Source organism: Phocoena sinus, chromosome 2 (genome assembly GCF_008692025.1).
Source record: "Phocoena sinus isolate mPhoSin1 chromosome 2, mPhoSin1.pri, whole genome shotgun sequence".
Lineage (NCBI taxonomy): Eukaryota > Metazoa > Chordata > Mammalia > Artiodactyla > Phocoenidae > Phocoena > Phocoena sinus.
Window position 1 is genome coordinate 77,429,427 of NC_045764.1, and position 27,421 is coordinate 77,456,847.

The 27,421-nt window shown below is 44.7% G+C and overlaps 1 protein-coding gene and 1 non-coding gene across 4 annotated transcripts in view; one reads left to right on the forward strand and one right to left on the reverse strand.

Annotated features, from left to right (window-relative positions):
• Positions 1-15,655, reverse strand: part of CGNL1 (cingulin like 1) — a 161,453-nt gene extending 145,798 nt beyond the window's left edge. For 2 of the 3 annotated variants that reach the window (XM_032624033.1, XM_032624031.1), the window contains exon 1: positions 15,554-15,655. The gene's annotated coding sequence lies outside the window, so the exon portion shown is untranslated. Of the gene's footprint in view, positions 1-14,534; positions 14,591-15,553 lie in introns of those variants that run through there. The other variant, XM_032624032.1, reaches the window with a different exon arrangement.
• A 10,430-nt stretch (positions 15,656-26,085) lies between these two features.
• On the forward strand, positions 26,086-26,215 carry LOC116750264. The gene has a single exon (XR_004348961.1). It is a non-coding gene; the product is annotated as a small nucleolar RNA SNORA11 (small nucleolar RNA).
• Positions 26,216-27,421: the final 1,206 nt, after the last annotated feature.

Sequence of the window (27,421 nt, forward strand, 5' to 3'; positions counted from 1 at the left end):
TTCTTAGGATGTACATTCGCAACCAAGAATTGAGATTTTAACAGTACACTGTTTTCTCACCCTTCCATGAAAACCAGCTCATTGAAGAGAATATCGACCATTCAGGATCTTTCTCTTTCTTTTTCTCTGTCCCTCTCCAGTGAATTGACTATGTTGAGTTTGAACCAAAACTACATACTGCAGACAGGTAGTGGGGAAGTCTGCAAGTCTTCACTTTCTGACATCTTTTTTTTTTTTTTCACCGTGTTTTAAAGTTTATTTTTTAGGAGGCACTGGGAAACTGCATGGAGTCTTTAGAAAGGATTTAATGTCAAATAGGTTAAGTTCTTTTTTTAAATTTTATTTTATATTATGGTTGACTTACAATATTGTATTAGTTTCAGGTGTACATCTGACATCTTCTTGAGAGAAAAATATGATTCTGTTTTTCTGATTTTCTCCTTTTACATTACAGGGTTACCGGTAGTTTCTGCTCACTCAGCTCCTGAATCCTAACATACATTAGTAAAGGTATTTACTGTAATCTTACAATATTGCCTTCATTGCCTACTTGTTCAGAGAGTGGATTCGGGTATGTGGTTCAGTCTCTAGTTGATTAAATGATAATGAAGATATCAATCATACTTCAAACAAAATATTACTGGGAGATTAGCGTACATTTAACCTGGAGTTACTGCATTTATCTAGGACAGTCTCGATCATATTTCTCAATAGTTATTCTCACTTGTATATTCTGTAAATAAAAATAGCACAATTTCTGAGCTTGTTTGGAGCTTTTTGGTGATAGGGCAGTGCAGAGAAATTGATGTTATACTTGGTAAAGTGTTAGTTGCCTTGGAAATTACCTGTCTTAATTATCCTATACTGTTTCATCTCTTGACTATAACATCATCTAATTTTCTTAGCGTTAACCTTTAATTTTATTTTTAACAAAATATTTTAATAAGCTATTTTAATAAAAAAAGAATTGAGATTTTAAAACAAAAATGGGATCTTAGACTATATATTAATTTGCACCTTGCTTTAAAAAAAATTCTATTTGTGAATTTTTCTTTATCAGTACTCATAGATCTGCCCAGTTCCATAATGTGCTTATATGTTCATTTATTTAACCAGTCCCCTTGAAAGGCGTTCAGGTTATTTCTAGTGTTACGCTATTATAATGCTGCAATGAACATCTTTGTATGTTTGCCGGCACACTTTTGCAGGTGTATCCATAAGATAAATTCCTAACTGTGGCAGGGCTGAGTTAGAGTATGAACAGTTTCAAGTTCTGAAAGATAATGCTAAAAGAAAAGAAGAAGGAGGAAAGAAGAAACTGCTGTGGCCGACACCAGTGGCTACCCACTCACAGCAACTGCCCCTTGCCCCCTGGCCAGCAAAGCCCCAGTTTTGTCCCCTCTCCTCCCAGCACCCACATGCTTTGGGGAAAGCTGGACCCCAAGACTGGTCTAAGCAAGCTACGGGAGCCCCATGTCTCCATGCCAGTCATCGGATGAGACGTGGGCATCGGACCCAGTTTTGCCAATGGGGCACAGCAGAAGTTCTGCAGGGGGCTCCTAGCAAAGGTTTTCTCTGCTTTCCTCTTTTCCTGCCTCTGGACATCACACATCACTGTTATGAGGATATGATGGTTGAAACAGCTTCAGCCACACTGGGACCACCAAGAGCCAAGATTGAGGACAAATGTCAAACAGTGAGGCTGGCAAAGAGGAAACGTATCTGAGTCTTTCATTAATTAACTCCAAAACTGTGCTAACTTTGGCCTTCTTGTTTACATGAGATCATAAAGATCCCTACTATTTAAACTACTTTCAACTGAGTTTTGTTTACTTGCTGGTGAAACTATTTTCCACTGCCCAGCTGTTCTCTAAAAAGAAGCCCACTGGATTTATAATCCCACCCAGGGCACGTACTAGAGTGTCTGTCCCCACACAGCCATGGCTGCACCGGGTCTAATCCCCATCTACTGTCAGTGTATTTTTGCTTCATGGCCAGTCTTTTCTTCCTTGCTTTAAAAAAAGAGTCTAGCAGCCCCTTCCCCAAAAAGGACGCACTGAAAAAAGGTGACACAAAGGCAGCCAGCATTTCATTCTGCTCCATCTGAGGTATCGCACTGGGCCACAAGTCTCAGCTGGCTCCTTCAGGAAAGAAGACACAGTCACCCTGGGCTGGATATTCTCAATGCCTTAGAGCCAGTCACAACTCTCTGCCGGGCTGGGGCAGTCACCAGGGTGTGGAAGGACAGCCCTAGACTAGAAACTGGATGACCTAGTTCAGATCTGCTACTTATGAGCTGGTTGGCTGAAGAGAAGTCACCCAACCTCCAGAAGCCTGTTTCTTTGAATGTAAAAGGAGGGCTCCTGAAACAAGGGCCCAGGGTCCTTATAAAGATGGGGACAGGGTGCCTAAAGGCCCTAGTGATAAACTGTCACAGACACAGATGGGAGTTAGGCTGACCCCACGGACCTATGCTGAGAGGGGACCAGGCCAAGGGTAAGCAGATCCCCTGGCCTCCTTGGACACTTCGGCCCTCTCTGCTCTACCTGTCACTCCTGCCACCACAGTGGGCAGCCTGTCAGGTCAGGACTGCTGACCAGAGGAAAACCCAGCCCACCACCTCCGCTCCTCCCACAGATAAGCTGAGCTCCCTGGAGCAGCGTCACAGTGCATGAATGTGAAGTGACATTCAGTCGAGAGTCGGTGCTAACTTACAGGGATTACCAAGGCTTAGGCTGGTACCTGGGCAAAACATATATGAATCTTCACCCAGCTGGCCTAGCTTGAGCAAGCTTCCAAAAGGCTGGTTTGGCCCCTACTTTTCTCACCCCTCTCATTCATTCGTGATCGTTGTGGTGGATTCAATCACTGCTTACTGCAGTCCCTTCTTTCCCACGTGACTTTGCAGTGGACGAGAATGGCCTGAGTCTACTTCCCCACTGCACTGATGTTGGGTTTGGCCATGTGATTTGTGTTGGCCAATGGTTATGAGCCAAGGCCTTAAGAGGCATCATGCATCCCCATCTGCCCTCTTAGGCTACCACGATCTGCCACAAGATGAACACACCATAGGCCCCCGAATAAGCACATATGGAAGAGCCCTAAAGCCAAATGGAAGCCTGGAATCTAGCCTGGCCCAGCCAAGGCCAGCGTAGATCAACCAACCGTACCCCGTAGGAAAATAAATGCTTGTGGTTGTAAGGCACTGAGATCAGGGGCTGTCGTGTCATGTAGCAACACTATGTAGCAAAACCTAACACAACCACCGTCAGAGCAAATATAATGTAAGTTTGCCTGGCACAGAGCAGACAGGCAATAATAAAATATTTGTGCTTATTTTAAGGAGATCTTAATTCACTTGTCATTCATACACATACAGAGAACTCCTACCCGTGAGGCACCACACTAGCCCCACAGGAAGCTGAACGCAATGAAAAATACAAAGTAATAATTCCTTCACGTAACTTTTTAGTCTAGCAAATCCCCAAGCTTCCTAAATCCTACTGGGGGAGAGGGGTCAGTGCTTACAAAGCTTCTATTCATTTCATTGATTCATTCATTCACTCACTTATTGCCCTGGGTCAAATCACAGAAGGGATGAAATTCAGTATCTGTGCATTTAAGGGTCTGATTCTTCTATTTATAAATGGTGAAATCTACTGCCTTCTACAAATGGACTTTTTTTTTGACATCTTTATTGGAGTATAGTTGCTTTACAACGGTGTGTTAGTTTCTACTTTATAACAAAGTGAATCAGCTATACATATACATATATCCCCATAGCCCCTCCCTCTTGCGTCTCCCTCCCACATCCCCTATCCCACCCCTCTAGGTGGTCACAAAGCACTGAGCTGATCTCCCTGTGCTATGCAGCTGCTTCCCACTAGCTATCTATTTTACATTTGGTAGTGTATATATGTCCATGCCACTCTCTCACTTCGTCCCAGCTTACCCTTCCCCCTCCCCGTGTCCTTAAGTCCATACAAATGTACTCTTAAAGAGAAACTAGAAATTATTTTGTAAACTACTTGAATTATTTTTAATGAACCCCTTTGTTCTATTAATCTTCACTTATTCACTCAACATACATTTACTGAGCACCTATGATACTCCAGGCATATGATGGGTAGCTGTGCTAGGAAGCAGCACACACAATTCCTAGCTCCAACTTCTGGCTGCCCAGGCGCACCACTGACCACGAACAAATTATTTAAAATTATAATTGACAGCTCCATGTAGTATCCAAAATTATTTAAAAAAAATAAAAAACCTTCCTATAGTTTAACTCCAATGTCTTCTTCCAATATTACTTTTAAAAGAATTCTACTTCACCTGCAAATGTGGTGATTTCACCATCTCTCTTCTCCTCTTATCAAGAACAATACAGAAGATGGGTTTTGACCACATTCCTTCTTACATTCACTGCCACACACAGAGTAGTGGGAGATTCACACAGTTAATAACCTTTGGTTTGTTTTTGTTTTTTTTTTTGGCCATACCATGTGGCACGTGAGTCTTAGATCCCCGACCAGGGTTCGAACCCGCTCCCCCTGCACTGGAAGCAGGGACTGCCAGGGAAATCTCAACACATTTAATAACCTTTGGCATGAAGTCTTTTCAAAGGTCTTTGGGAAATCTAAATAAATTAGATCCACTGGTTTGCCCTTCTTCCCACATTTATTTCCTCCTCAGAGAACACAGTGGGGTTCATCAAGCATGATTCCCCATCTGAATGTCATGTTTTGTTTGTTTTTTAAGGGTCCTGTGATCTCACCCTCTCCCATGGATTGCACAAGGCTGCTGGGCATGGAGGTGAATTAGCTCTGAAAATAAGGACCATTCCTCGATTTTAACCGGGGAGCTCACCGAAGTGAAGTGTATAAGACCATACATGCATACACCTCCCTATGCAGACACTGTTCCAAGCACTCTATTAAAGATTCACTCATATAACATATAACCCCAGAAGCAGGATTCATACCCTGGAAGTCCAAGGCCAGAGTCCAGGCTCGTAACCCGCCAGGCCCTGCAGCCTCTGCAAATCCCAACCTATGCCAGGGTCCCTGGCTTCTCCACCCACCAGTCCTGGGCCAGCTTGATGCGGACCCCCAGGAAAGGCAGCACAAATGGAAGGCCATCCCACAGTGCCCCTTTATTTCAGGACACAGCTTTTCCCTGGACACTCCTCTGGGATAAATCCTAGCATCTGCCACAAAAGAACCTCTAAGCCCCCTAAAGCTGCCAACATCCTGCTTCCTCTTGGCAGGACCTACTTACCTCTCCAGAGTCAAAGCAAAAAGCAGAGCCTCCTCAGCTATAAGGGCCCATGGCCTGTAACTCAAGAAAGCTCCAGAGCCTGGCTGAAATCTCAGGCCCTGCCTAAAGGATCCAGCATCTCACAGCCCTGAGCTGCTCTCCTAAATGCTTCAGTCTCTTCTTACTGAAGCACCTACCCTGTTACTGAGCTCAGAATTGGGAGGATGGAGGTGACACACCATCTCCTTTCAGTCTGGTCTCTCTCTCCAGGAGCTAGCTTTACATCTCTAGGGCTTCAGGCTTCTCTGAATCTTCTATCATTGGTGGTTTAAGCGGGGTGGGTAGGAGAGAGTCCAGATTGTCTGGGTCAATGACACGCTACAATCTGGCCCAGGGCCTCCACCTGGAAATCTAAAGCAAAGGATATTATTAAAGTCACGGGTTAAGGATCCCTGACTCCACAGCAGCTCATTTAGAAGCCCGCAGTGTGGGCTTCCCTGGTGGCGCAGCGGTTGAGAGTCCGCCTGCCGATGCAGGGGACACGGGTTTGTGCCCCGGTCCGGGAAGATCCCACATGCCATGGAGCGGCTGGGCCCGTGAGCCATGGCCGCTGCTGAGCCTGCGCTCCGCAATGGGAGAGGCCACAACAGTGAGAGGCCCTCGTACTGCAAAAAAAAAAAGTAACACTTCCCAAGAAAGCTTTAAAACAGAGGGAGGTTGTTTATTAAACGACTTAATTGAGGGCCACTCCTCATGTGGAAAGCTTTTTACCCAGAGGAAGAAAATGGTCTGGTGGGTGTGTTTTCCAGACACTTGTTTTAAACCTGCCATGCTGTCCTGGGGAAATGAAGCACAACTCTGGACCGGTGTGTGTCCCCCTGCTACTAATTCTTCAGCAGAAATAAAATACCTAATAAGACCTACTCCCCAGCGGCACAGAGAACCCAGCGTGACAATGTCACTCCAATATTCACTTCAAGGGTCATGAGAATCACCGGACAGGAAAAGTGGAAAAACTAAGGCTGGCCAAAAAGAACCCAAATAAATGAAGAAAGACGTTCTAAAGCTTGAAAACGGACACGATGTGGGAGAACAGGCCTCATGAAACTGAGGCTTGGTTACTCTACAAAGACACCAGGTAAAAGAAATGAAGTGGTGATACTCACTACGGCGTACGGATGGACCTGGAAACAAGATGCTTACTGGAGAAGCCAGAACCAAAAGGCCACATGTTGTATGATCCCATTTATATAAGATACCCAGATAGGCAATTCCACGGAGACAGAAAGTAGACTGGTGGTGCCAGGGCCTGGGGGGAGGGAGGAAATGTGAAATGACTGCATACTGGCTACAGGGTTTCCCTCTCCAGTGACGAAAAAGCTCTGGAATTAGATAGTGGTGATGGTTGCACAATGCTGGGAATGTACTTAATGCCACTGACCTGTACACTTTAAACTGGCTAAAAATGGGCAATTTTACACAGTATGTATTTTACCACCATAAAATAGAAAATGATAACAGGAACTCTGGAAAAAAATCCTTTTTCAGCTCCTAACCCAGGGAGCAATCCTTTCCTCACATGAATATAATATACATGCTATAGGCCAAAATAATAAATAGTATTATTTTACTAATAACTCATTTATTGAGTTAAGCTTCCCATGTGCACTATGCACTTAAGGCCAAGTCCACTCCCCCCCCACCCCTACCGCACCTGTCCTCAGGTGGGTGGTGTTGTTTTCATTAGCCCCATTTTACAGGTGAGGAAACCAAAGCACAGGGAGGTCCAGGAGCTTGCCCAGGGTCACCCAGCAGATAGGGGAAAAGCCAAAGGATGAAGCCAGAGGGAGGAGAGCAGGTAGCTTGCACCCCAACTCAGAGCACGGCCACTCTGCCACCGAATCGTACGCCCTGCTGTAGGAGTGTTTTCTGGGCCTAGTTTCCCACTTTGCCCCAACAACGGATATTGCTTGGCTGTTGAGACCCTTATCCTTTTTCACTGCATTTCTTGAGTGACCACAGAGTTCTCTGAAAAACACGTTCAAAATCACACCTTAGGAATCAAACTACACCTTCACGTGTGTAGAACTACTTCACGTGGACAGAGCGATTTTCATGTGTTCGGATTTACTGTATTTAGTCCCGGAACAATTTGGTAAGATAGGAGGGTGATGTGATTACCCGTCCTTTCCTGGGGGAGAAAAGCAGCCTCCAAGGTCAGGCCACATGGTGGGTACAGGCACCTGGCTTCTACTCCAGGGCCCCACTCTGCTGTCTTCCCTGAAGAGCCAGGTTTAACTACCCTGAGTTGTTAGGGGATGTTTTTTAGCATATAAGTTATTTATATGTAAATCTATATGTATTATTTATATGTAAATAGGTGCACGCAATTACAAATGAAGTTAAGGAGCACGCTAATGGAGAAGAAAACAGCTCTTCCCACATTTCAGGGGCGCCTGTGAGGTAACCCAGAAGCACCAATAAAAGGTTAAATTCCATTCCCTCCACCCCACTTAAGAAATCAGGGCTCTTTGTCACTTGCCATCAGCTCCCTTTGATAAGAGATGTTAAAAACCACCACCACCGTTAGAGGTGCCACCTTGCCAGGGCTCTCAGCCTCCCGGTACTGACTTTTGGGCTGGATAATTCTTTGTTATGGGTGCCATCCTGTGCATTGTAGGGTATTTAGCAGCATCCCTGGCCTCTATCCACTAGATGCTAGTAGCCACCACCACCCCTGGTCGTGACAACCAAGATGTCTCCAGATACTGCCAAATGTCCCCCAGTGGGGGCCCCATTTTTGAGAGCCACTATACTATGTCCAAGAGATGTGGCCCTAACAGCTCTATGAGGTAAGAGCTACATGCCCCTTGTACAGATGAGGAAACAACCCTGAAATGGATGAGGGACCTGCCCAGAACACCACACTCCTTGTGATGGGTAAATGTGGTTTCCAATTCAAGCAGGTGAGACCCCAGTGCTCTCACCCCACAGTGGGAAGATGGAACAAGAAGACCAGAGGCGGATCTACCTTCTACCAGCTCACATACTGAAATGTTAAACGGAGCCTTGCCCCGAGAAGATGGAGGTGGGCTTGAACCCTCCAGGGGTTTGATCCTCAAGTCCAAAGACAATGCGTTCTGCTTGCAAAAACAGTCCCAGCCGTGCCGAGAAGGCTGAAGGGCCTCCTTGACTCACAAAATAACCTGCAAGCTGAGAGTAGGCATGCCCTTTGAATAACAGTGCTTTAAGCACAAATACAAACGGCAATCACTGACCATGAGAGCCCGAAATACATTTTTTAAAACATGCCTTTATCAAGAATTCCCCCTTATTATTTTGGTGAAACATTCCCCCACAGTCTCACCCTTCTTAGCGCTCATCTCTCTTTCTGTTTAGAAAACACTGTGGCTGCTAGAGAGACACAGATGAAATACAAGACGGCACGTTTCAAAAAGCTGAATGACTTCTGTCCTTCCTCCTACAAAACTTTATGGAGCATCTAGTTTCTGCTACACACAGGGGTGCAAGGTCAGCTGAGAGAGCCCTCCGCTTTACAGGTCTGTTTACAGGTTTGGGGGGAGGGGGGTTCCTCTGACATGTTAGCAAAGGGCACTGATGGTGTTCTAATTGTTGAGATAAAGGCACGTGCAAGCAGTCAACAATTTGTGAAGAAATGAATGAGTGGGTGAATCGAGGGGACGAATGCAGAGCCCATGCACTAACCAGGGCTCCGGGTCCAGAGACGCACATCTCAGGGCCAGACAAGTTTGAACCCTGGATCCAACCACTTGGTAGCTGCACAACTTCGACAAGTGACCCAATTTCTCATGGCCTTCTTTCCCTCACCAGGAAAATGGGTTTATGATAGTACCCATCCCACAGAGCTATGTTGAACACTCTCAGACAAGGCTGGACGTAAATGCTCCAGAAGCATCTGCTATTATTGTGAGAATCACTGATCTGGGCAGGCCTCCTGGGAAGTCCGGTGACTCTTTTGCACCCCACCCAGCTGCTTCACGCCCAGGAAGCTGGACTCAAGGCAGGTATCCAGACCCTTAGCAAGAGGTGGTCATGCCCTGAGCAGACCAGACCTGAAGAACCAGCTAACTATTGGCTCTAATCCTCCCCCTGCTTCCCTACCTCCTCTCTCCCTCTAACCTTACACCCCATTCCACCCCCCACCCCACCCAAAAAACAGCTTTCGGGTGGCTCAGGGCAGCACAGTTAGGGCTGAGCTGGCCTGACTACATGTGAAACAAAGGTGCTCAAGCCTCAAGCCTGAAACTCACAAGTAGGAAAAATCTTAAATTTGGTAAACTCCAGCCAGCAGTCCCTTTCCAAACTACTCTCTCTTATCTCTCCCTCCATTCTTTCTCTATCAGTTCCTCTCCAACTCTTAAAGCTTTCACTGTAATCACCACTCAGTAAACTTTCCAGGTTTTTGATATTTGATTAGGGCAAGGAGAGAGGCTAATCCACTTTTCAGCTGCTGCTGTACAATTCCAAGTCCCTGTTTTTAATAAGAAGGATAAAAATCTTATAGGCAAAATGGAGAAGCAAATTCTTTTTTTTTTTTTTTACAAAAAGCTATCTGTAATACAACAAAGCTCAAAGATATGGATTAGTTCATAGGATATATTAGAACCTCTTTATGACTTTGGAAACTGGGCCATTTCTTTTTCCTCTGAAATAAAATCAAAAGAGAGGGCAGCCATTAACAGCGTCTCAAACTCTGAACTGGAACCACAAAACTCCAGACCTCACCAGGTTCCTCACCTGGAAAATGGTATCAACAACACTGATGTTTCAGGATCCCTGGGAGGAGTCTTAGCTGCAGGGGGTCCTCTTCCCTGAATGGACTCCAATTCGCAAGGGAAAACAGAGTGCCAGTTTCAAATGCAACAAAATACGGGCTAGAAAGCCAGGGGGAGTCAGAAATAAAACTCAGGAGAATTACTGAAGCCAAAACTAGAAAATCTTGATCATCTTGCCTCAATCCTCTAGCAAAGAGATAAGGGTGAAACATTATTAATAATTATTAGAAATAATTAGTATTATTAATAATAAAATAAAGATAATTAATAATAATTATTAATAATTCTGGAGAATTATTAAAGCCAAAGCTAGAAAATCTTGATCATCTTGCCTCAATCCTCTAGCAAAGAGATATGGGTGAAAGATTATTAATAATTATTAGAAATAATAATTAGTATTAATAATAAATAAAGATAATTAATAATAATTCTGGAGAATTATTAAAGCCAAAACTAGAAAATCTTGATCATCTTGCCTCAATCCTCTAGCAAAGAGATAAGCAAGGGTGAAAGATTATTAATAATAAAGGGGCTTTATAGACTTAAGAAAACTACAACGTATATAACAGCCTGAGCCATTATGTACTCTACCAAAGGCAAGCAGAAAGCCCTGTGATTGGACAGCAGGGGATAAACCCGCCCTATAAAACAAGAGGCTGAAATATTCCATGTTCATGACAAATGCCCTGTACTCTAATCCCAAACACTAACTCCATGATGACCCTTCCATGGAGCTGATCCTTCTTAGGGTGAAATATAGAGCTAGAGCCCACTGCAGTAATGGACACACACGCGGTAACCCTGTTTTCAACTTAACCTTTCCTAATTATAGCTCCGCACGCCTCTAAACCCTTCTGACCTGTAATTTTAAGAGCTTGAGGTACTTAACAATGCAGCAAAGTTTTGTTTTTGTTGCTAGTACCACATAAACAGGAACTGAACGTGCACGGCTTCGTTTTGCTCCAGAATATGCGACACTGAACTTTTGTTTTTAATCTCTTACCCAAGGACCAATTACCTCCAGAAATTCAGAGGTTTGCAGAACTTGAAGAAATGTGGAGACAATGTCTCTCTAACCTAGGATTTGGGATCCATTCAGAGTCTTTCTAAACAGCCTAATCTATCCTCTCCGTTTAAAGAACCAGAAAAATAGGATTTCATAGAATTTCCCTTGGGATGATAAGCCCGCAGTGATCTTCAGTCTAACATTACGCATCGTCCCGTAGAGGAAAACAGTAAATCAATCCAGATCTAAGGGGACTGTGGTGTTAGAAAAACAAGGCACAGAAAACTCAATTTCCCAATCAGTTCTGCTTTAGAGGCACAAGGAGCAGTGGAAAGGCCTCAGCTTTGAATTCAGGCAGACCCGAGAGCTCTGGAACCTCAGCTCCGCCACTCCTCTAGAGCGCCTGAGCTGCCCAGGATCTCTTTGGGCCTCAGTTTCCTCATCTGTAAAATGAGGCCACTTCCACCTGCCCCTCAGGAACGTACAGGTTTTAAAGCAACAGAGGGCAAGTGCCCCGCTCGCTACCTGACACGTGAAAGGTGGACAGTCAACAAATGTAACTACTCTTACAACCCTGGGGTGATTAGTCCTGTGAGTCCGTTGTTTGGAAACCACCTTCCCAAGGAAAAGCAGTGTGAAGTCCAGTTTCCTGTCTGTCCAAGGAAACCTGAGCTAAAGGGACAACAGTATGATAAAAGAACGAACATCCACACACGGGCCGGAGCCGCAGACAAGAACCGACCCACCTGCTCTCAAAGTACAATGGCTGCTGCTACCCTCCTCCCAGCTCAGTTGCAAAGGAGGGGTAGCCTCTACTCACTAAGCTGAGGTTGCCAGTTACCATCATGGCAAAAAGGGATCCAGCCAAGTACTCCACCAGCTTCCCAACACCGGTCGTATCCCTGCACTGCTTGCCTAAGTACTCCTTAAGCAAATCGCATCTGGCAGAATCCTAACTCCTCCTTCCTCACTCCTCACTTTCCCTTGGCAGGATCGGCGTACAAACCCCTCTCGTCCATCAGAAAAGTATCTGAAGTCAATTATTTAAAACTTGACGTAGGGACTTAATAAAATAATTTAAACCCAAGAAGAGCTTTTCTTGTGTCTGCTTTGCCAATGAATTGACAAGGTATCTATACGCCCAGGGGAGGCGAGCCAGGTGGTACCCGGCTCCCCCCACAGTTCTTCATGCTCATCGTGCGTCTAAGAGTTCCCAACTTACTGTAACCCCCAGTTTACATCTCCACCAGATTTCAAGCTCCATACCCCGTTTACCACGAAATCGGTGAATGATAACAGAGCTTAGTAAGGACTGGGGGCTTCATAAGAACTGAATTTGTTATATGACTGAATAAAGAAAAAACAAAAGTTTGGTATGAATTTAAGATGAAGCACTCTCTCTCCCAGGGATATTGGTTTGGGGGACGGAGGACAGTGCCTGAAGAAGGAAGGAAAGTGGGGTCGGACTGGGGCATTTGATTGAAAACTCCAATCAGCTTCCTCTACGTGAGAAAGCCGGTCAACCCTGGTGCTCTTTCCATCAAATCCCCCTTTCTTCTCTTCTACTTTCAGGGTTTTCAAGGTATAACTTGTTTCTTGATAACAGCAATGTCATGTGACAGAATAAAGTAAGCACTTGGTCATTCATGGAAAATTACCCAATTTTCAATTCCCCTTGAACTTTGTTTTTCTCCTCTGATGCCAACCTTTCAGCCATTTCACTGCCCTTTAGTGCCAGGATCAGAGGAGGAAAAGAAAGGAAGAGCACAAGATCAGTTGTGTTTTTTAAAAGGGTCAATGGCACCTCTTAGATAAATGGGTTGCAGGCAGGGCTAGGGACAGAGGGAGTTAAGGAGTCCATTGAATTCTTTAAACCATCCCCAACCCCATCAATACAAGCAAATTAACTATCCCTACGTGAAGGGGAAAAAAAAAGCCAATAGGGAAGTCTATTCTTAACACAAACCAAAGATCAGTCTTCTGAATGCTGCATACCCTTTCTTTAAATAAAGAAGCCCCTCACTAACTCTTTCTTCACTTACTTTCTTCTAATCACTTTAGAATATCAGAGTTACTACTAAAAAGGGAGAAATGCTTAAATAAATCTGTTAGGTCCATAGTTACACATACTTTTTCTTGCTTTTTTTTTCCAGAATGTACCATTATATTCATAGTTTAACCACTGCTGTTCAGGTGCAACTTTTCAGGCACTAGGAGTTCGACAGCATCATCAAGTCAACATTTTGCCCCTAAATGGAGATAAGATTAGCAAGTTAACGAACCAGTCAGTAACATGGCTTCATTTTGTTGGCCTGGTCCAAAAAAAACAAAAAAACTCAACAGTAGGAAAACACTTTCCATATGGTCTTCTTCCCCCAAAGGTTGAGGATTCCGGCCAGGGGCCACCCTGTGAGACCATGCCCTCCACATAACCTCCATTCTCAAGCCAAGACAGTTAAGCCCAATGCTACCGCAGCCTCACTTCCAGCAACTGAGCACAGGGATAGGAGCAGCACATGGTAATGGAAGATGGGAAAGAGAGAGAAACCAACTGGGACCAAACTCTACCATTTTGAATTTTTTCAAAATGAATGTTCTTTTGACTCACGTTAGGAGCTAGAAATGAACACAAACTTTCCTCCAACTCTGGAGGGCATTCTCTTAAAAGAATGTCACACACCACTACTAATAAAAATGTCACACAGAGGGCCAGCGCCTAAGAAAAAAATGAAATCCACTGGTTTGTGGCCACGTAGCATACAGGTGGGAATCGAATACAAACATCATACTTAGGTACCACAGTAAATTAACCAAGATCCCAGGAGACTGTCACAATAACACACTATAAGAAAACATATACTCAAATTCAGCCAATGTATACATATATTCGATTTTTCCTTATGCCTATTTCCCTACCATTTTTAAGATTAGACAAGTGGCAAAGGTCTCACCTCAGATGTGTCATACTACTGTAGGCACCAATTCCCTAACTCAGATATTATGCTATCAACAAGAAATATACACTGTGTTAATTACATCTGCTGGGCTTAATCACACAGTGGGAATAAGCCCGATCTACAAGCCCGATCTACACAATGAAGCTTAACACACGTGTTAACACCATATCAACTACAAAATAATAAGGACCTTGTCAGCTTGCATTCTTAAAAAATTTCCCCACACATTTATGCAGAATCATAATCTGTGCCAGAGGATCTCCAAAAGCTGATGGATTCCTAAATTATTTTTCCTCCTTTTACTCTGAAATCCTTTCCAAATAGGACAAGTCAAACGATCACTTAGTTTCCCTGAATAAGAACCCTGTAGCATAACCTTGACCCTTGCAAGGACTTCATGACTTTAATCCCTCCACTGTCACCTCCTTGGCAGAAAGTGCACTAGCAGTATTTTCTGTGAAGAGACGTAGAAGCAGAGGGAACTCCAGAAAAACGTACCATCTGCAGTTTAAAGTTGGAAAGCACCAGCCCACAGGTTTTTCAGGTGCAAAGGTGGATTACACAAGGCAGAATCGAGAGCAGCTGAGATGATCTCCTCTTAACAGTTCAGAAAGTGGGTGTGGAAAGCGAAAAGCACAACCCAAAGCACATGAGAATCACCTGGCTTTCTAAATGCCATTGCTCAGGCTGCGCCCCAGACCAGCTAAATCAGGATCTCTAGAGGTGGGACCTAGGCATCAGAATTTTTTAAAACTCTCTAGATGTGCAGCCAAGTTTGAGAACCAATACCCAAAAGAAATCCGCAACGTGTTTTGAACAGCGCGTTGTGAGAAGCGTTGGAAAGGCACCGCAGCCTTGGGGTGAAGGGGTAGACACAGAGTAAATATACAAAGTTTTTTTTAAAAAATCCTCTGTAACTAACTCCAACATGACAGCCAAGCACCTGTGTAGAGGCCAAACAGTGATGCAACTTGGAAAAGTCCCTTAGAAAGCTAGGATGTGTGCCGTACGTGAGGCGGGGTCTTTCAGGACGACCTGCCTGGACCGGGAAAGCCAGGGAGAGAGGGACGCCCACCCGCCCTTTCTTTTCAAAGGATGGTCGAGACCAGCACGCCCAGAAATAAAGTAAAACAGAGTCGACAGGGACCGAGGTGCTCGCTTGGGTCCGGGAGGAACCCTGGCTCACTCGCAGCAGTCACTCGAGCCCGAGGGTCGAGGCAAGGGTGCTAAGGCTGCCAGCCCCTCTTCACCACACGGCGGTCTCGGAGCCCCTCCCTCGCCCCGGCCCCGACGCGGGCCCCCGGGAACCCGACCATCTGTCCTGCACGTCTCCCCGCCAGGGCGCGCGAGCGGGAGCCAGGAGCGCACTTTACAGCCCCGGGACCCGCGCGCCTGGCGGCCGGCGCGGCGCGTCGCGCGGCTCAGACGGCGGGCCCGAGCCCCTCCGGACCCCGCCGCCCACGATGACACCTCGGCCTCCCAGTCCGAATCCCCGCGCCCGCTCCCGGCTCACTTACCACCACCGCCGCCGCCGCCGCCCGGGTCCCGCTCCAGCCGCAGCCAGCAGAGCCCGGCCCGAGTGCAGGGACCGCGGCGCCGCCAAGAGGCCGGGCGAGCCCGGGCCCCGCCCCGCCCGCCCTCGGGGAGGAGGGGCTGGGGCCGGGGCCGCCCGGGGTTGGGGAGCCCGGCGCACGGCCCCCCGCCCCAAGCCCGAGCCGGCTAGTCCCGCCCGCTCCAGCGGCTCGGCGGGCCGTCCCTGCACTCCCGCGTGCCCTCGTGCCGCCCCGGCCCTCGGGACAAGTCTCCCCACACCCCGACACTGCGCCTACTCGGCTCGGCCGGGACTCGCCCGCCCCTCTGCCAGCACCTCTTCCCCATCCCACCCCATCAGGCCTCACACTCCTCTCCAGCTACGCTTTGTCCTCACCCTTCCCCAGATAGGAATGTCCTCCCACCTCCCCTCCGCCGTCCCCGGTACTCTTCACCTCCGAGCCCCGGCAGTTCCAAATTCCCTGTCTCCTGGGAGCCTTGCCTGTTTCGCACCCCCGACTTCCCTTCTGTCCCTTCCCCACGGCCCCTTGGCCCAGTTTTCTCCCTACCCTTACAGGCAGACTTTTTCTCCCTACCTGGTCAGAAACTTTAAGGTATAACTTTTCTCCTACCACAATCAAATCTGCAAGTGTTTATTGAGCACCTACGAAGTCTAGAAATACTGGTGGAGGGGTCGCCAATAATAAATGTCCGTCCCTGTTAGGGAGGCAGGGAAGTGAGATGCCTAAGGTCACACAGCTGATGGTAGTAGGACTGGGATTAGAAGTCAGATTTCTGGTATCTAGTTGAGGCCCGCTCCAGGGGAAACTGCAGAATGCCGACCAGCTGCGGGAATTTGAGCAAAAAACATTTTCTTACCTGTGAAATGGGAGGATACCCACCCCTCCAGGTTGTGAAGATTACCTAAGAAAACAGGCGTGGAATATCACACAACCTGTGCTAATAAGTAAATGTTTGTTGACGTATGGAATGAAATAGACACTTGAAAATTCAATAATTTAAAATTACAATATAGAAAGACAAAAAGTAATAGTGAATGCAAGAAAACATTGGCAAATCATATCTGATAAGGGATTAATATCCAAAATATATAAAGAACTCATACAACTTAATAAGAAAAATACAATCTGATTTTAAAGGGGGCAGAGGATCTGAATAGACATTTTTCCAAAGAAAACGTACAGATGGTCAACAGGTACGAGAAAAAGTGCTCAGCAATCATCAGGGAAATGCAAATCAAAACCACAATGAGCTATCACCTCACACCTGTTCAGAATGGCTATTATCAAAAGGTCAAGAGATAACAAGTGTTGGTGAGGATGTGAGAATGTAAATTGGTTTCAGCCACTATGGAAAACAGTGTGGAGGTTCCCCCTAAATTAAAAATAGAACTACCATATGATCCAGCAATTCCACTTCTGGGTATTTATCCAAAGAAAATGAAAACTCTAACTTGAAAAGATATATGCACCCCCAATGTCACTGCAGCACTATTTACAATAGCCAAACTATGGAAGCAACCTAAGTGTCCCTTGATGGATGAATGGCTAAACAAGATATAGTATAAACATACAATGGAATATTATTCAGCCATAAAAAAGGAATATTATTCAGCCATAAAAAAGGAAATCCTGACATTTGCGACAACATGGATGGACTTTGAGGGTATTGTGCTAGGTGAAACAAGTCAGAGAAAGACAAATACCATATGATCTCTCTTATATGTGGAATCTACAAAAACAAACAAAAAAGAATAAGCTCACAGATACAGAGAACAGATTGATGGTTACCAGGTGGGAGGAACTGAGGGGGTTCAAACGGGTGAAGGGGGTGAAGGGAGTAAAAAGTAAAAACTTTCAGTCATAAAATAAGTCATGTGGGTGTAATGTACAGCGTGGTAACTATAGTTGATAATACTGAATTACATATTTGAAAGCTGCTAAGAGATTAGATCCTAAAAGTTTTCAGCACAAGGAAAAAAATCTTTGTAACTGGAAGTTAACTAGACTTATTGTGGTGATCATTTTGCAGTATATACAAATATCGAATTATGTTGTACACCAGAAACTAATATAATGCCAAATGTCACTTATACCTAAAAACAAACAAACATTTAAAATAATAGTGATGGGGGTGGTGGGGAGATTTGGATTCTACTTATCCAAAAGAGGCAACAATGGTCAAAGGAGACTTTTTGGAGAAAGTGGAGTTGAGCTATCCTAGAAATAATGGATCCAGATGCAGCTGAGTCCAGGAAGACACCCAAGGTGGACAGGGTGTGTGAACAGTATTCAGAGTGTGGTCTGGCTTTTCCTGAATGGAAGCTGCCTGTAGGGAATCATACTAGAATGGGGGATGGGGCCAGATGGTGGAAAAGGCATCCAGTATCAAAGTGAGGGGGCTCAAGTTAACCAACCAGCATTTGGATCCCTCAAAATGGCTGGAATGGAACTTGCATCCTACAGAGGGCACTTAAATGACCCTGGAAACCTGGGATGGCAGAAACCAGCAGCCCAGAAACCAGCAAAGTGATGAGAGGGGATTGTAGCAGGGAGGGAGAGGGAAGAAAAAATTTCCAAAGAAGACCCCTAGGAGTTGGGGAGCAAATGTGTGCAGTGTGGGAATGGAAAAAGCAAAGACAAAACTGAGGCTTCAAGGCTGGTGGCTTGGAGCACCTTAAATAGGCATGATTGTTTTATGAGGGATGATGAAGTTTCCATGGACTGTGAGGTAATGATGGCACTTTTCAGTGGAAATGCCCCCCAGGCAGCAGGAGGCGGGGTTGGGAAGTAGAGGGTAAAGGAGAGTAAGGACTGGACCAGGCGCCAGGAGAAGAGAGTGAAGTTCCCTCACTCAGGGCTCAGGAAGCAGCGGGTACCAGCCAAGGGAGAAGGAGAAGGGTCCCGGAGAGCTGTCAGGAAGAACCAGGGAAGTCTCTGATAGAAGCCAAAGGATGAGCAGTTCATGAAGGAGAGGGTGGTGCCGAACGCCACAAATCTACTTCTAGACCCTCACACTAGGAGCCGTACGAAGTATGCTCTCGGTACATATTTGTTAACTGTCGAAAAAGCATTTAATCAGCAACTGACCCCCACTTCCAGGCAGGTATTTTCCTGATAACAAAAAAAGGAGAGTGGGCTTCCCTGGTGGCGCAGTGGTTGAGAGTCCGCCTGCCGATGCAGGGGACACGGGTTCGTGCCCCGGTCCGGGAAGATCCCACATGCCGCGGAGCGGCTGGGCCCGTGAGCCATGGCCGCTGAGCCTGCGCGTCTGGAGCCTGTGCTCCGCAACGGGAGAAGCCATGACAGTGAGAGGCCCGCGTACTGCAAAATAATAATAATAATAATGAGAGCCACTGGGGGCAAGGAAAGAAGCGGAGTGGAGATCAGTTTATTAGAGAAATTGCTTTTGAGGCTGCTGCTGTCAAGATGCAGCTCAAGCCCCTTCAACCTCAATGGAAAACAAACCTCCCCCCTGCCAAGGCTAAGTATTTTTGTTCATTTCTGATGGCCAACACCTTCTAACAAGGAATTTCTCCTTCCAGAACACATTTTTCTTGGATATGTCTAAAGCCAGGTGTGACTATTTAGTGGCTCGGCCTTGAACTAATGAAAACTAGAATTTAGTTTATCTTGCAGAAGTAGATATGATTTATTTTCCTAGAACTTAAGCGTAAGGACTTACCTTAGGGCTATGAGCCGGTTAACTCAAGAGCAGGTTGAGGGCCACAGACTGGTGATTCCCTTTGCCCACAGTCCTGTGATCAAGGTGACCGTGATTACAGCAGGGACTTGGATTTCTTGAGCAACTTGAGGAATTTCACATTTAATATTTAAATGTCAGAACAACCTGGTAGATGTTCTCATCCCCATTTTAAAGATGAGGGAGTTGAGGCTCAGAAAAGCCACAACAATTTGCCCAAGATCGAATTCTTAATTACTAAGTGGAGGAGCAGCCTCCACTGCTCCTGGATCTGTCAGGACTGGAGTTTTGCTGGAGAGTCACAGACTTCAGACTGGAAGGCCTCTAGGGGATGACTGATCCCAAGCCATCCTCCTCTGTTTCAGACCAGGGTTTCTGAAAGGAGTTCCCTGCTGGAAGCCAGGGAAACTTCAGCACATAGAGCAGCCACAACAAGTTCTGACGTAGCTTTCTCTGAGCCTCCTCTCCCCCTCTCCCCCTCCTCCCTCCCCCCTCCTCTCTCTCTCTCCTCCTCTCTCTCTCTCCTCCTCCCTCTCTCTCTCCTCTCTCCCTCCTCCCTCTCTCTCCTCTCTCCCTCCTCCCTCTCTCCTCTCTCTTCCTCCCTCTCTCTCTCTCTCTCCCTCCTCCCTCTCTCTCTCCTCTCTCCCTCCTCCCTCTCTCTCTCCTCTCTCCCTCCTCTCTCCCTCCTCCCTCCTCTCTCTCCTCTCTCCCTCCTCCCTCTCTCTCTCTCCTCTCTCCCTCCCTCTCTCTCCTCTTTCCCTCCTCCCTCTCTCTCCTCTCTCCCTCCTGCCTCTCTCTCTCCTCTCTCCCTCCTCCCTCTCTCTCTCCTCTCTCCCTCCTCTCTCCCTCCTCCCTCTCTCTCTCTCTCTCTCTCCCTCTCTCTCCGTCTCTCTCCTCTCTCCCCCCCTCCCCCTCTCTCCCCTCCCCCCCTCCTCCCCCCTCCCCCCCCCTCTCTCTGCCCCTCTCTCTCTCCCCCCCATCTCTCCTCTCTCTGTCTCTCCCCCCGCCCCCTCTCCCCCTCCTTCAGTTTCACACGCAGCTCTTATAGGTATTGGCCTCCTCTGAGCCCCGCCCTGTGCCAGCTGAGCCCAGCACTGATCTGTCCCCTGTTCCCCAATCCCTTCCATGAAATTCAAGGACGCAGAGATTGATATCCATAGGCCTTTCCCTTGCCATGAGAATTCCAGAGTTTGTGCCAACATGAGGAAGATGACTTTTAAAATATGGATATGGGTTTGGAAAGAGGGCAAGGGGGCAGCAAGGTATGTGTCACTCAGTCTTAGGAAGCTGCCCACAGGAGGGGCCAGGTAACAGCTGAGCTGGGGCATGAGAGGACAACATAGCCCAGGCAGAGAGCCCCACGTTGGTGGGGACCAGAGTCTCCCCGGGCCTCTGGCTCAGGGCCAACGTTTCTTTTTTTCTCTGAGCTCTCCAGTCTATTCTGACCTTAGGGACCTGGTCAGTGGCTCTGAATCAAACATCAGCAAGGTACTGGATATTTGGATGGAAGACAAGACACTCAAGGATGCGTTTTAGGCTGTCACTGGCAACACAGGAAAATTTACAGGTAGCTGGTTGAAACAGGATGGAGATCCCCTGAACCATCTGTAGGGGACACGGCATGACAAAGGGAAATTTAGGCACCATTATCGCCAATACCAAGTGCAGACATCACTGACATATTTCAATGTGCTAACTTAATGTGAACTGAACAGCTATATTTAGGGATATTCAAAGACGTACCCTTATGCTGGTCCTTTTAATACATGGCTGCATTACGACTTACATGGGCCTTGGGCACTTTCGTGTGTGTGCGCCTGTGTTTGTATAATTGTATACATATAATTATATATGAATTGTATATATAATTGTATATATAAAATTATATAAATTAAATTTAAAAAATATATAAATTGTATTATATAATTGTATATATAATTATATATATAAACTGTATATATATATAATTGTATTTTATGAAGGCATTGATATAAAAAAATATTTTGATATTATATAGTAACACGTTTTCTTCCACCTTAAAGTTCATTTTTTCTCCTAATTTTAAAATAAATTAAACATTTTTGTGGAGCCCTGAAATTATTTGTGGGCCCAGGCACTGTGGCAGCCCTGCTTATATCCTGAGGGTTTCTGTCCTACACTAAATGCCTGGGGAAATTTTAAAAAGAGCTTTTCATGGAACTCTACCCCAGGCCAATTAAACTGAAGGCTCCAGGGGTGGGTCAAGGCACCCTATTTGTGGCACTAAGAAAAAATCTCCCAGGTGATTCCAGTGTGCAGACAGGATTGTAATACTAGCTCTAATTGTATTTTCCTCATAGGACCTTAAGTTTCTCAATAGCAAATTCTCCATTGCTTTTTTTTTTTTTTTTTTTTAAGATACTATCCTGGGCTCCCCTAGTGGCTCAGTGGTTGAGAGTCCGCCTGCCGATGCAGGGGACACGGGTTCGTGCCCTGGTTCAGGAAGATCCCACATGCCGCGGAGCAGCTGGGCCCGTGCGCCGTGGCCGCTGAGCCTGCGCGTCTGGAGCCTGTGCTCCGTAACGGGAGAGGCCACAACAGTGAGAGGCCCGCGTACCGCAAAAAAAAAAAAAAAAAAAAAAAATACTATCCTTTGAGGCTGGAGATGGACCACTGTATCTTATTTCTATCAGTGAAAATCTACTTTACATCACAGTGGGACAATGTTTATGAAATTTTAACCCCTCCCCGCTTTTTGCTCTTTGTAGCTCTACCTCTCCTTTCCAAGCCCCTGTTTGCCCGTTGCCTTCAGGGTGAGATGTGACAGGGTGGAAGGTAGAAAAGGAAGGAATCTCAGAGTGGGGGTTTTCAAAGGTCTCTAGACTGGGAAGTCTCTGGGTCTAGACCAAAAGTTGCGTAAATGTGGGGCTTATGTGTGGGATTTGCTCTGGGAAACTAGAAAATATTATTCTAGACTAGGGGGGAGGGGAGACTAAGAGGGAGTGGGATGAAGAAACCATTCAAACAGAAATAAGAAAAAAATGGATAGAAGGGCCACTGCGGGCAACTTGAGGGAGAACCAAGGAGCCAGGCAGCCTCCATGACTTGCCAGCTGCCCCTCCAGGTGAGGGTGAAGCTTCCCTTCCTCCACAGTCACCCTTTGCCTAGTGACCACCCAGGAGGGGGATGCCCACTCACGGCAGAGATTTTACACACTCCCCTTCTCTTAATCCTGGGTGCTCCATTCCCACTGTAAAATAGTCTAGAACATTCTTAAGCCCTGAGAAGAAGGATGGAGCTCAGGACACCACACACTCTAGTAAGATGTCCTGGATATTTTCCTAGGATTACAAAATTCTTAGAAAATGTAGAAATGAAAGATGACTCTCACAAATGGTTTCATTGCTTTCATACTCACACTTAATACCAGAAAAAGATCTATCCAATCAGCACTAAAATTCAGACACCTTAGAATTATAACTTCCTTAATGGATATAACAAAGGTTGAAAACATTTTAGGAAGGAAAGTGACCTACATTCGATATTTTGTAGACTGCTAAGTATGACAATAAGGGACATATAGAAGAACAGTATAATGTAACAAACTGAATTTGGCCAGAACATTCTCTGGGAAGGGAGTTTATAGGATCATACAACATCTACCTTAATTACATACCTGTCCAAAAGATAGAACACAACAGGAAGGATATAGTTTAAACTAGCTTGGAGGGATATAAAATAGTTACCTTGTTATAAACTTCAGTTGTTACATACCAGCAGGGGACAAAGCATTTGTTTTCTGTTTTAAATTTTGTTTTCCAAAAGCAACATTACTATGGACTTGCAATGAATGGGAAGAGATTTTTCAAAAAAGGATATTTTATTGCTTCTGAAATATAGTAGCGAGAGTGCCAATGTTGCCGAGTCTACATTTCTTTCTTCAGCTGTTAAAATTTGATAAAACCGATAGTTTTCAAAACATTATGTTTTGGTGAAAAATTTTTGCAGATGGATGGTGGCGATAGTTGTACGACAACATAAATGTACTTGATGCCACTGAACTATACACTTAAAAATAGTGTACATGGTAAATTTGATGTTTTGTAGGTTTTATCACAATTTTTAAAAAGGAATAAAGAGGGCCTTCCCTGGTGGCTCAGTGGTTAAGAATCCACCTGCCAATGCAGGGGATACGAGTTCGAGCCCTGGTCTGGGAAGATCCCACATACCGCAGAGCAACTAAGCCCGTTTGCCACAACTACTGAGCCTGCGCTCTAGAGCCCACGAGCCACAACTACTGAGCCCACGTGCCACAACTACTGAAATCCGTGTGCCTAGAGCCCATGCTCTGCAACAAGACAAGCCACTGCAATGAGAGAAAGCCCACACGCAGCAATGAAGACCCAATGCAGCCATAAATAAGGTAAATAAAGGAATAAAGAGTCCCTGTTTCCAGATTGCAGGAGGAAAAAGCATAAAAGCATTGTGTTTGTGGTTTTGATTGTGTGTGTGTACACATATACGAAAAAAGGAAGAGAGGCAATAAAAAATAGTTTTCTGATGATTTGTATCTGGCTGATGGAAATGTAAACATACGAACATCAGTGCATGTTTAAGACCTTGTAAGCTAGTGAAAGCACCTGAGAAATGTAGAAAAACTGAGTCTTACTTTATAAAACATTACAAGCTACTTAGCTCATGCTAAGAAAAGGAATCGCAGAATCACTTATAACATTTAGCATCTTGTTCAAGGCCCAACTAGTCATGCTCTCCTCCAGTCTTATACCTGGTCCCTGCCATTCAAAGCACCCACAGCCAAAAGAAAAAACTCCACACAAACAGACAACAAACGCATCTTATGAAATCTCCAAAAGTTACCAACATATTTTGAAATTTTTGCTATTCAGTTGAACTATTGGAGAGGCATCAACAAAGCAGTATTAAGATACATAATAAACTCTTTACATAGACCTGGATATTACGACACAATTTGTTGAAATGGGGTTGATGACGGTATGAGGCAACATATCTATTACCCAATATATTTCCAACAACTCCACCAGTAATAAAAATGCCAGTTCCATCTACTCTGCCTGATTCTGATGTCTGTTTCAATAGGTAAAGACCTGGGAAGTGGGGCGGGAAGAGCTTCTATGTGCCAGGCACTGTCCTGGGGTTTTATATTCATTATTTCATACAGTCCTGACAATAACCCAGACAATATTGTTATACCCATTGTGCAAGGAGGAAAGTAGAATGCAGAGATTATATAATTTGTTCAAGATTGCACAGCTAGCAAGTGACAGGGCTAGGATTCCCAAACCAGGTCTGACCAACTCCAGAGGCTGTGTGCTTAATCTCTATGATACACCATATGTCTATAGAGCTAACCCTGTTATACATAATGTTTATTTTAGAATGCATTTTCCTTTCCATTATAAAAGTAACTCAGACCTTCCAGGTCAAGGTGGCTGAGTGTGCACAGACTGAAACATTCCCTTCTACTACAAACACAGAAATAAATGAAAGACAAAACCCCCAAATGGAATGAAAACCTGTAGCTATAGGGGCTGCTACTGGGAACTCATGGGGAGCTAAGGTCAGGTATGTGCTAAGAACCAAGGCTTCAGTGCCATACTCACCTTACTCAGGGCAGTGGCAGACTGAACTGAGAGCCCTGGGTGTGAAGTCAGGGCTGGACAGCATGCTCTCTGCTCAAGAATATAGACTAAAATAGCTTGCTTAGATTTGTAAACAGAAATCTACCCCTTGCCCACAGCAGCACAAGGGTATAGGGGCACTTACATGACCGGAAACTGTCTCACACCCAATATACAAAATTTAGTCTCTGCCCAGAGCAGGAACAGGAGACTACTAACCTAAGATCAAATTTAAAGACAGAATCTGCAACCAGGAAACTATCCAACAGTGAAGAAGAAAACTCCTTGCGCAAAGAGCTCGCAGATAAAATGACAAAATGCATGAGCCCATCTAGTGCCATGAAAAAGAGTGAACCAATACAATAACTCATGCTAGCAAAAATGAGGAGAAGACCTTGAAAGAATTAGAATATGCATACATAAGTATATATTATAAAATCCTCTGAGAGAAAATAAAGGATGGTATTCATAAATCAAGAAGAGGAAACTATGAAATGAGAAGAGGCAGATACTGAAAAGAACTAACTGGAAATACTGAAAATTTTAAAACAATCATTTAAATAGAAGGTATACTCAGCAGTTTGGATATACCCAAACTTACAGTTAATAAATTACAAAATCTAACTGAGGCAAGTACCCAAAACTCAGTCTAAAGAAATAAAGATGGAAAATAAGTTGAGACTTCCAATTGTAAAGAATAAGAGTTCCTGAAATGGAGAACAGAGAACATAAGGGTGATGAAAGATTTAAATGCCTGAGAACATCCCAGAATTGAAGAAAGACATGAGTCCTCAGGTTTAAAATGTCCCATTAATTGAGAACATCAATGCTAAAGAGAAAATATTAAAAGGTATCAGAAAGAAAAGACTACTCAGACTGACAACAGACTTTTCCTCAGCAAGAATAGATAACAAAGGATAATGAATAATAATCATGAATGGGCTGAGGGAAAATTAGAGTGAACTTTGTAAGTGAGAATTCTATACCCAAATAAGCTATTATTCAAGAGCAAAGGTGAAATAAAGACATTTTCAGAATACAAGGGCTACAAGATTATATTTCCTACAGAATCCTGCTAAGAGAAATATGTAAAAACAATGAAGAAATAAAATGCCAGATGAAACAGAAAACACATTGGTTAAAAAATGTTGTAAATCAGGGTGTGCTCAGAGCAGGGGGTCTGAAGAAATGGCTCACCTGTTTACAACACACCCGACAGGAATCAGGGTTCATTGTGACAAGGGGCACAAAACTTGTGGTCTTCCTATGAACAGATACCCAACACATATCCGCCCTTCACCTGCACGTGGCTGCTGGGCAGGACCAGTGGAACAGGGCTCAGTACTGGAAGGAAAGCTACAGTATTTAGTGGGGGTGTTTGCCACCTGGAGCCTGTCCAGTCCACGTGTGGCTGGGCCATGAGTGGTGTTATAGGCATAAAGGCTTTGAACCCCTCTCTTCAAGGAAAAAAGAAAAATAGATTCCGTGTATATGCCATTCTGGAAAAGGCAAAACAATGGAGACAATAATAAGATCAGTGGTTGCCAGGAGTTTGCAGGGGAGGGGAGATAAATACATAGAATACAGAAGTTTTTATGAGCGGTGAAAATACTTTGTATGACATTATAATGATTTTATGTCATCATATTTTGTCCAAAGCCATAGAACGTGCAACACTATTCACTTCATAAAGCGAACCCTAAGATGAACTAGGGACTTTGGTGATTATGATGTGCCACTACAGTTCAGCCTTAGTTTAAAAAGTCTTAAAAAGAACTAACACTCAGGGTAGACGTTTTTGGCAAAACCTCTGTTTCACTTTTATATATGTATACACATTATATATGTGTTTGTTGGACTGTGATGTAAAATGTGCTTTTTAGAATAAAAAAGTTCACAGGTTACTGTAGTTACACTGGCAAATAAAAGCACAAATGAATCGAAAAAGAAAAAAAAATGTTGTAAATCTAAATAAATGTTGACTCTACCAATGATAACAATAATTTTTGAAACTGGGATCCGGGAAACAGAAGCAGAGAGAATAGAGTTGACCCTTGAACAACATGAGTTTAGCTTGTGAAGATCCATTTTATATATGGATTTCTTTCACTAAATATGTACTACAGTACTACAGAATCTGCAGTTGGTTGAAGCCATGGATGCAGAACTGTGGATACAGAGGACCAAGTTATATGTGGATTTTCCTCTGCGTAGAGAGTCAGCACCCCAACCATCATATTGTTCAAGGGTCCAGAACACGGTCCACTGTAATTCCTAACTCATTCTATGAGGCCAGCATACCCTAATACCAAAACCAGATAAAGACATTACAAGAAAGGAAAATGAGAGACTAATAATTCTCATGAATATAGATACAAAAAGTCAACAAAATATGAGCAAATCAAATCCAGCACAGCATTAAGAGAACTATACATCATGACTAAGTGACAGTTATTCTAGGTATGCAAGACTCATTCAACATTCAAAAATCAA